At 38.2% G+C, this 7428-nt stretch overlaps 1 pseudogene; it reads right to left on the bottom strand.

Annotated features, from left to right (window-relative positions):
* Positions 1-1101: 1101 nt before the first annotated feature.
* Positions 1102-7168, bottom strand: LOC139715167 (heparan sulfate glucosamine 3-O-sulfotransferase 2-like; annotated as a pseudogene).
* Positions 7169-7428: the final 260 nt, after the last annotated feature.

The raw sequence follows: 7428 nt of genomic DNA, 5'->3' as shown, positions 1-7428 counted from the left end.
CACGTCCAGAGCGTGGCCAAATGCGAGGCCAATTTTGGCCTCGCATTTGGCCTTTTGCGTGTAAACACTGAAGCGGGGCTGTAAACGGGGTCTACGTCCTTGTTTAACTGAAATAGTGAGGGGGGGGGAAGGAAAATGGCTACTGATCGTTATGTAAGCGAAACAGTTATAACGAGTAAGTTTCACCAAAAAAAAAGTAATCTCTTTTTATCTTGAGTGTTATCAATATAAGTTCATACAAAATAATACAGGTTATGCAGAATTATAGAAGTATAAAACACAAAGGAAGGGAAATTCCTTACTTAATGCAAACAATCATAACACAGTGCTTATATAGCGCATATCACCACCGTAGTGTCTCTATGTGCTCTAAGGGAGGGGGATGAAAATAGAAAGAGGAAAATGTAGTGTACAATGTATGTACCATAGATGCAAAACCAAACTTATTCATAATACTTTTTAAACAGAAACGTCTTGAGAGCAGTTTTAAACTTTAACACTGTGGGAGCTTCTTTTATATAGAAACATGGAACAGCGTTCCACAGTGTGGGAGGAGCATGAGTTAAAGATCGCTCACCATAAAACTTTGTTGTGATAGCAGGACATTGGAGAAGATTTTTTTGAGTTGATTTTAGATTACGAGGGGGGCATACCTTACCAAGAACTTACTGATATATTCTCTCGTCATTGAATGCCGGCACTGATAAGTCAGTAACAGTATCTTAAAAACTATACTTGACTGGTCAGGGAGCCAATGTATCTGCTTCAAAATGTGAGAATTCTTCTTCGTGAGGGTGATCAATCTTGCAGCTGCATTATGAACTGTCTGGAGTTTATGTAGCTGTGAGTCTTAGATATTATACAACAAACTGTTACAGTAGTCTAAATGACATATAACAAAATCCTGAACACGCATTTTAGTGGTCTTTGCATCCAAAAGCTGACGAACTTTTCCAAGTCTATATAAAGCGAAGGATGCCGATTTACATTTCTCTGAAACAATTTGTAGTACGCTCTTTAATAGCGTATCACCAGCTAACAGCGGGAATACCAATCAGAGATGTGCAATTATAATACGTTGTACTGAATCCACAAGTGCTGCTAACTTTTCAGCCAGGGAAAACGGAGCCCCATTTCCTCGGCTAAGGCGTGGTTGTATGGTCTATAAAAATCGTGCAATTTGTTCAGGACATCTTCTGAGATGTTCGGATGAGGTCGCCCTTTTCCTGGTTGCATACATCGGAAATCTGGCCTTTCCGTCATGTTGGCGCAGAAGAAACCGCGTTCTGCGTCCTGGATAAAATGTGAGCGCCTGTAAAATGTTGGTAAACCCAAGAAGCGCTCAATATCTCGCATGATAGGAAACGGATCCTCTGTAAAGGAATTCCCCGTCAATGAAATGAAACTGTTTGCGCAGATAGACACTTTGATTGAGCACAGACCGGATAGTCTCAATGTATTTGCCCAGCCTAATAATAGTTTTTTCACTTTCAAGTTGGTGGGTATCTGGGTTGAAAACTGTCCTCTCAAACGTATTCCGGAATATCTCGCCTTTGAACATGTGTTCAAATGGCCTACTGGTATTCGTTGGTATATTAATTCAAGTTGATGCTGTTATGTTTATCTTCATTATTATCTCCAATAAATTTCTGACGTTTTTTGCATGTGATATTGAATTGATTTATCTGTATAAAATGGAAGAATAATCTACTAAAATAAACTTTACTCGAGTAAAGTATATTTCCTTTAATTATTTTTCTTCATTTTGTTTTTACATAGGGTTCCTATATACCCTTTTTTATTTATGCACTATACAAAAAAGAAGAATAAATTAGTATAGACAAGTAACAAGAGAACAGTCGTGCTCCGAAGATAAACGTCATAAATATAATACTAAAATCATACTACAGTTGCGCATTGCCGCCGCAGAAGCATGCGATCGTCCATTTGGTTTTATTGGTTGTTCGTTTATTTCGGTAAAAGAAAAAAAAAAATCTGCTGGAGTACTGAAGTAATAATGCGAATGCATGTCAATGACAGCTATGAGGCTATGCTTTTGTTTTTTTGTTCTAATCTAAATATGCCAATTGCAACTTATAACACTTTATCTATAGAAACTTCTGAAGCTTAGAAGTCGACTACTTTATAGTCCTTTATAATATTTTCATGCCCGATTTAAATGACACGTTTTAATTTCTGTTTCCTTGATTTTTTTTTTATTTCTATAATATTCAAGCAAACATGGACAAGGAATGAAAATTATCGTCATAACGGAACAGGTCTTTGAGTTCTATTTAATCGACCACTCCTTATGCCACGACACGTAGACGGAGAATGAAACAATCAAAGAAAATAATTATAGTTTCTGAAAACAAAGTCATTGATCAAAAAGAGTAGTATTGCCCTTTATTCATTGCCTTTTCTTGAATACAGCCAGCTAAAAGTTGACACGCAACATTGTGATACAAACAGACATCTTCAAAGAAAGTTTAGCATAATCCAGGGAGCAGAGAATTAGAATAAGAAGAAAGGAAAACCTTTTAATGTAAACCTGTGAAAGAAAGTTGAAATTATTACCTCGCAGAACATGGATGATTTTATTACAGCAAACTATAAACAATGTGAAAGCTATTCGACATTATAACGCCTAGGGTCCTATAATTAGTCTTTTTATAGTTTTTTTTTAATCGTTTGTGAAGGAGAATTGTCTTGAAGTCGACTCATGAGATTCGAATAATTATTCTCGTTATCTCACGACAACATTCTAACACATTTCAAATATATTGTTCATAGAGTTCTGATGGATAATACACGTTATACAACACAACTATCTACTGTGTATATCATTTTGACTGGGATTATTGTATCAAAACATTTATTCGTTTCAGTCGTCAGAACTTAATCGCCTGAACTGAGTGAAGCGATAGTAAAAGAACTTTACTGCGTACGGGAAAATAGTTGTATAAAAAATTCAAAACACTATATATAAAGAGAGCATTACATCACAGGATTCAGATACAGAATAATTATGGATAGCAAGGGAATTGCTACAATGCACAGCATGTGTTAAGCCCGCCGCACACTGTTCGAGTCACGACTATACGACTGTCAGACTTTGGATCCGAAATAAATCACAATAACCCAGTCTTAAAACGCTTGTTTATTTCAGAGCAAAAGTCTGTCAGTCATGTAATCGTGAGTCGTATATAATGTGCCGCGGGCTTTAAAAAGTAGATGATTAGTGTCAACGCCATTGTGTAACCCCTTGCCACCGAGCACGCACTGCATAATGTTTGTGAAAGCAATTGAAGAGTTTGTTAGCAAAAACTGATAAGTCCATATTTGCCCAATGGAGATATTTGCGATTAAAGGTCAAGAAAAATAAAGAGAATAATAAGAAAATGTGTGCTTCTTTTGACCATAACTTCAAAAATATACCTTTATATGTAGTTACCAATATATCATTTACACGGTATCATTTTGTACTTTATGACAGAGAACATAAGTCAAACTCTTTAAAAATAGACTTATCGTTTTTTGCAAACAAACTCTTCAATTGCTTATTTCCTACTGCCTGCAAAAGGACACCAAGAAATCCTACATCGTGCAGTACAATTATGAAATCCACATGCTGCACAATCATAATGGTCGTCAAAAATGGGCGTTGGACTAATCCCCTGCGTAAAATAATCGCAGACAAACACTAATGAATTCCATGCATTTTCCTCTCCCAAAATTAAGCAAAGATGGACACACGACAAAATGAAATTTTAAATTCGACTCTGATCGTATTCATGAGCATTAAAGGTCCCGTTTACCTTTGGGAGAGTGATGTCCAAGATGTCACATTAATTTTGATGCATATGTGTAGGTCTGTTGTATCACAAAAAGATCCTATACCATATAACATTTTTGCAATAAAGCCAAAAATATAAGGAGAAAACTTACTGTAGACGGGTTAATCTGGAAACTTTTTATCATAATATCAACATTTTCTGTATTTAACAATACAAAATGTACTTAACATTGATTATACGGATTCAAATTGTTACAGTGGTTGTTTGGTTATACCCCAAACTCACATTTTATAACTATTTTAAAGCACTAATGCTGGGGTTTTCTTTTTTCTGCAAATGGCAAATTATGCCTTTAATTTGGACATTCGTGGGGGGGGGGGAGTACATCTTAAGGCTATCAAAATAGGCCTACAGTTTGTGAGGTTTCTCAGTTGAGTTTTGAGCGGTGTTAAAATTTTTGGCATGAAAAAAAAAGAACTTCGTACAAAATTGAAAATTCAAAATTGTGATCCATCGCGTGTGAATTTTGGAACAGCGTAATGTCTCCTTTAACAAGGAAACCGTCAAAGGAAACAAAACAACCAACCATGCATGACTTCATATTAAACGTTTGCGATGTGCCTTTCATAATGGTATCGCAAATGCCTATAGTTACCAAGTAACATTGTTTCTTAGTCCCATGCATATAGGACACACAAGGCAAAATTAGTTCATTGTATTAAAGTGCCATCTCTTTTTCCGTATTTCTCATCTATGCCATCATGGTGTTGAGGGGCAAGGCAAGACAAACGGTCCCAGGAAGGTGCAACGTCGGGGGCAGGGCTAGCCTAGTCTTATATCTATGCTGTCTCGGTGGAGATCACGCTGTTGGTGGTCCATACAAGTACATAGTCCAATATAGAAAATTGTCGCCTTATAGGGAAACAGGAATGTCCAGTTACATTTTTGATGCCACGTTAGGGAAGGTTGAGCTAACATAACGTAGTCCCTTATTGGACATCATGAAATGTATCTACAGAGATGACAATGTAGTCCAAGGTGCACGTGACATTGGCCTAGTCTAGCTGGGGTTAGCCTTTCCCGCTTTGGTCTATGACCGCTCGTGAGTAGACAACCCAGACGATTATGGAGAACTGCATCAGAGAACCCACCAGGATTCCGGACCCGGCCCACATGCGCGCCGCCGTGGCCGCATTGCGCTCTCCCACAGTGTCACCCGCCCTGTGTCTTGCCTTCATCTAGATTAAAAAAACCCAAACGAAAACAAAGCAAAAGCATCAAATGAAGAGAATTAAAAGATATCAAAAAATACGGCATTATCCAGTTTTACAATGAATACTCATATTCAGCAAACCAGCAACTGTTTTCTGCCAGTGAAAGAGCATTTCAGTAAGTATCAATAATTCCCCTATAAGTTGCTGTATACATATCCCATAATAGCGATAACTGCTGCCATTAAAAATAAATATTACACTTATCATTACTAAAATGGACAATTTCCACACAGGCACCCTATATTACAAACAAGCACACACATACACACACACACATACACACACACAAGCAAAATAATTTATTTCTAACCCTGTTCATAATTGAGGAAATAGTAGGTGCCTTTTGTATTCTACAATGTATTGACAACCCTCGAACATGTACTACCGTTAATTGGCACTTTCAATGTTATTGCCGCTTTGACCTATCATAGTTCTTTTTGTCTGCGGAGTAAAGTCAAAAGATGATGATCAAAACCGAGAAGAGACTATTATTATCAATAGGGGAGGGATTTGGATTTCATGAAAAAACAAGTGGATGCCAGGGCCAAGTAGGCCTACAGAACAGCTTTACACTTATTGAAAGCAATCATAGTTGCAGCCACTATATAGGCCTATGCTTGAATGCCACGAAAGAACCGTTTGGTTGCCTTTTCCCACTCCTCCCACCTTTCCCCATTCATTATTTCCCGACGGCAAAACCACCTTTATGAAATGTTCCTCTTTCCCGGACAAGCCCCTAAAAGAACATGCCTCATCAAAGCGTACACGCCCTATAATACATGACGCCCCGCCCCCTACGCTCCCAATTATGAGGACACGCCCTCACCTCCATTGACTTCACGACGGCCACCATTCCAAAGGGGACGCAGCAACAGAGGAGAACGAAGACGGAGAGACACATGATGTAGTCGTGGTGGGGCTGGTCCAGGAACTGGCTGTCTCGCGGAATCGACCGATGTGAGGGATATCCCGTCTGAGGACGCAAGAGGGCGGTAAAATACGAATATTAACTGCTCCTCTTTTGTTTCTTTACAGACCATTTCGTAATTTGCTGAAGTGCACATTTAGGAAAATGACCTCTCTTTCTTTTCAGTTGCTTAGGTACTTCATTCGTTTCAGGGAGATATAACGTATATATGAGATGACCCGTCGTAATTCAATTCATGGGATTCATGTTTAAAGGCATAAAACCATTGCAGATGAAATAAAAAGTCAGCTTTAGTGTTTCAAAAAAGTTCTAAACTATGAGTTAGGGATGGAAACAACCATCGTAAAAACTTGAATCAGTATATTCAATGTCAAATATTTTAATATGCAAAATGTGAACAATAGTTATAATAAAGATGTTTTCTAGACTGATCAAATCGTACGGTTATGGCTTAGTGAGAAAATAGTAACATCTCCTGATATTCTAGGCTTTATTGCGAAAACATTTTATGATGTTTACATGATAGGATGTTTTGTGATACATTTAACTGACCTACACAGTCCCCTCTAATGTGACATTTCACTTTTTTTTTTTAAATCACTGCTCCCATTGGTAAACAGTAACTTGTTTTATGTTGCTTCAGGAGATATTTATGGCACCAAAGGAACTGACTGATTGGATCGAGAGATATTTTAAAACAAAAGTCATCCAGCTTTGAAGTCAGCCCTAAACTTTGTATTTTTTAGGTTTCATTTTCACATATGACATGATTCCGTAATAAAAAAAAAAAGAACACTCACTGTTGTTGAAATACTATGTGTGTAGTGACCGCAATGCGCATGCGTTATTGCATTTCTTGATACGTCAGCTGTCCACGCTTGGCGCGCATGAGGACAGTGACAGTGTCCTTGACATAGCTCTTGACCTTGACCTTGACCTTCGAACTGACTGCCATGATATCGTGGAATGAAGAGACCGGGGACGGTATTGGCCGAGTTCTCATTGACAACACTGGCGTACGGCGGCGGGAGTTCATGACCTTTGGCCTCTGGGTCAAATTGTGAGTACTCTGGGGGCGAAGGCGATAATGACGATGGTGCTGGGGTCACTTGATTAATTGTGGTCGGCGGGGGCGTTGTACGGGGGTAAAAAACTGTTTCCGTGTCCATTTTGATGCGAAATGTAGTAGTTGGCCTTCCTGTTGTTTATATGTCCACTCTTCTGTAAAACAGGCATATAAGAAGGACATCGAAAAAAAGATGACTTGCAAAAGTGAGATTCCATTTATACTGATGTGTCATCTCAGACAAACGCAGTTATAAACACACAAAAGATAATTATGTGTGTTGAGGGTGGGGGCGTTCTGATATCTACCAATATACAGTGTATAATTATATAATAGTAGGCCCCGTATCGAAAATGATATACA

Source organism: Diadema antillarum, unplaced genomic scaffold (assembly GCF_040938485.1).
Source record: "Diadema antillarum isolate AM-2024a unplaced genomic scaffold, OU_Dant_1.0 seq00002985_RagTag, whole genome shotgun sequence".
Lineage (NCBI taxonomy): Eukaryota > Metazoa > Echinodermata > Echinoidea > Diadematoida > Diadematidae > Diadema > Diadema antillarum.
The sequence above is the reverse complement of the archived record's forward strand: the minus strand, read 5'-3'. Positions and strand labels throughout refer to the sequence as shown.